Raw genomic sequence first — 3,521 nt, forward strand, 5'->3', positions numbered from 1 at the left:
CAGTAGTTTGAGCATTCTATGGCATTGCCTTTCTTTGGGATTGGAATGAAAACTGACTTTTTCCAGCCCTTTACGGAGGCCATAAGAAATCTAGGAAAGCGTGAACTAACTTCATCTGAGTTATTCAGTATTATGTATAGATTGTGACAAACACCAATATAGGCACATAAAAAACCTGAAACAAAACACCAATATTTCAAAATTAGACTGCTTCCAAAATAACGTGAAACAAAGAGTTAAAAAGAAAGGAAAAATCAGCAGAACAAAGTAACCAAATGAAACAGGATTTTCTTAATTTCTTCACTAAAATTGCAATTTACTTGAAATTCAAATTTGTTTTCACAAGTTCTAATTATCTCTCTGCTTTAAAAACATTTTCCCTGAGAAGGAGAAGTTTAACTTAAAATGATATCCATATGCTTCATAGAGTTGAAAAGTAAGCATTTTACACATTAAGTAGACTACATATTTGGATAACGAAATGGCAACCCACCCCAGTACTCTTGCCTGGTAAATCCCATGGATGGAGGAGCCTGGTAGGCTGCAGTCCATGGGGTTTCTAAGACTCAGACATGACTGAGCAACTTCACTTTCACTTTTCCCTTTCATGCATTGAAGAAGGAAATGGCAACCCACTCCAGTGTTGTTGCCTGGAGAATCCCAGGGACGGGGGAGCCTGGTGGGCTGCCGTCTCTGGGGTCATGCAGAGTCAGACACGACTGAAGCAACTTAGCAGCAGCAGCAGCAGACAATATATTGAAGAAACAACTACTGATTGACAAGTAGTGGTGTGCCCAAACAAGTCTATAGTTATAGAGCGAGTGAGTGAGTGAGAGTCGCTCAGTTGTGTCCAACTCTGAGACACCATGGGCTGGAGGCCACCAGGCTCCTCTGTCCATGGAATTCTCCAGGCAAGAATACTAGAGTGGCTTTCCATTTCCTTCTCCAATAGATGCAGAGTAGATGGGCATCTTTGGAGAGCTGGAAACTATGAGTCTAGGTCTTGAATTGTAAAATCCTAAGTATTCCGTTCTTAAATATTTGTGTTGAGAGGAAATTTAACTCGATGTCTTTACATTTTACAGACATCAGGAATCAGTAAAACATGATTTTGATAAAACTAGAGCTGCCAAAGTGAACTTTATGTTTGAATGCATCAGTTTTACCACTGCATAAAAGTTAAGGATAAAAGTTAAAGGCCTTTGACTGTGTGGATCACAATAAACTGTGGAAAATTCTGAAAGAGATGGGACTACCAGACCAGCTGACCTGTCTCTTGAGAAACCTGTATGCAGGTCAGGAAGCAACAGTTAGAACTGGACATGGAGCAACAGATTGGTTCCAAATAGGAAAAGGAGTATGTCAAGGCTGTATATTGTCACCCTGCTTATTTAACTTATATACAGAGGACATCATGAGAAACGCTGGGCTGGAGGAAGCACAGACTGGAATCAAGATTGCTGGGAGAAATATCAATAATCTCAGATACGCAGATGACACCACCCTTATGGCAGAAAGTGAAGAAGAACTAAAGAGCCTCTTGATTAAGGTGAAAGAGTAGAGTGAAAAAGTTGACTTAAAGCTCAACGTTCAGAAAACTAAGATCGTGGCATCCTGTCCCAACACTTCATGGCAAACAGATGGGGAAACAGTGGACACAGTGTCAGACTTTATTTTTTTGGGCTCCAAAATCACTGCAGATGGTGATTGCAGCCATGAAATTAAAAGACCTTTACTCCTTGGAAGGAAAGTTATGACCAACCTAGACAGCATATTAAAAAGCAGAGACATTACTTTGTCAGCAAAGGTCCATCTAGTCAAGGCTATGGTTTTTCCAGTGGTCATGTATGGATGTGAGAGTTGGACTATAAAGAAAGCTGAGCGCCGAAGAATTGATGCTCTTGAACTCTATTGTTGGAAAAGACTCTTGAGAGTCCCTTGGACTGCAAGGCGATCCAACCAGTCCATCCTAAAAGAGATCAGTCCTGGGTGTTCATTGGAAGGACTGATGCTGAAGCTGCAACTCCAATACTTTGGCCACCTGATACGAAGAGCTGACTCATTTGAAAAGACCCTGATTTTGGGAAAGAGTGAGGGCAGGAGGAGAAGGGGACGACAAAGGATGAGATGGTTGAATGGTAACACTGACTCAATGAACATGGGTTTGGGTGGACTCCGGGAGTTGGTGATGGACAGGGAAGCCTGGCGCGCTGCAGTTCATGGGGTCGCAAAGAGTCGGACACAACTGAGCGACTGAACTGAAGTGAAAGGCTATAGGCAGTTTAGAGCAATGCTTTCTGAAAAGGAAATAGAGCCTAACGAAGACTGCCACTGTGTCCTCCAACCATCAGCCACACACAGTGAGGTGTGTTCCAGGACCTTGTTTCACACATGTAAGATTCCCACCATCCATTTAACCATTGAGGTCTCTTAAAAAAAAAAAAGAAAAAAGAAAAAAAAAAGAAGAGGAAATAGAAATAATGATATCCTACTGCATCACCATGTTTCTATGACAAAAAGAAACATGGCATCATATTTTATTAAGTATAGGTAATATCAGTTTGAGCTTCCCTGGTGGCTCAGTGGTAAAGAATCTGCCTGCCAATGCAGGAGATGAAGGTTTGATTCCTGGGTCAGGAGGATCCTGTGGAGAAGGAAATGCCCCCTACTCCAGTGTATATGCCTGGAAAATTCCATGAACAGAGGAGCCTGACGGGCTACAGTCCATGGGATTGCAAAGAGTTGGGTATGACTTAGTGACTGAACAACAACAAGAATATCAATTTAGTTCATCATATTTACATTTCTTCTTTAAAAAGTCTTACATTTTGTGTATCGATATACAGTAATAAAGAGTTATAAAAAACTTCTGTGTTAGGAGATCATGTATAAGTATCCTCTATGTAATATTTCTGGTTATATTTTTCTCACACATTAATTTGTTGTTCATACTTTTAGTTACTACTAATCACCACTGTTAACTAGTCTGATTGTTTAGACTACAACACAAAGTAACAGAAAATTGAATGCAGAATATATACTTTCAAATATCTATTTTCATAAATTTATGTTTAATATGTATGTGTATATTTATTATGTATCTTTTTTCCTAATGTGGCTGTGTCTTGGGTTGACAAACTATGAAGATAGTCACCTCACTTCACTAAGTGAATATACTATAATTTATTCAACTAGTTCTCTGTTGATAGACATTTAGGTTGTTTTCAGGGCTTTACCATTGTAAATAATGCTACCATGAATAGCAGTGTGCATATGCCTCTTCATAGTTTTGCCAGTATATCTTTGGGCTAAATTTTTATAGCAGCACATGTAACTTTGCTATTGCCAAATTCCCCCCATCAAATGTTCTTTCCCTGAAACTAGCCATGTATGGAAGTGTTCCCTTTTCCATAACCTCATCAATACAGTATGTGGCCAAACTTTCAGAATTTTGCCAAACTGCTAAGTGATGAAAATGATATTTCAGTATAGTTTTAATTTGCATTTTCTTACTATGAGTG

Source organism: Cervus elaphus, chromosome 16 (genome assembly GCF_910594005.1).
Source record: "Cervus elaphus chromosome 16, mCerEla1.1, whole genome shotgun sequence".
Lineage (NCBI taxonomy): Eukaryota > Metazoa > Chordata > Mammalia > Artiodactyla > Cervidae > Cervus > Cervus elaphus.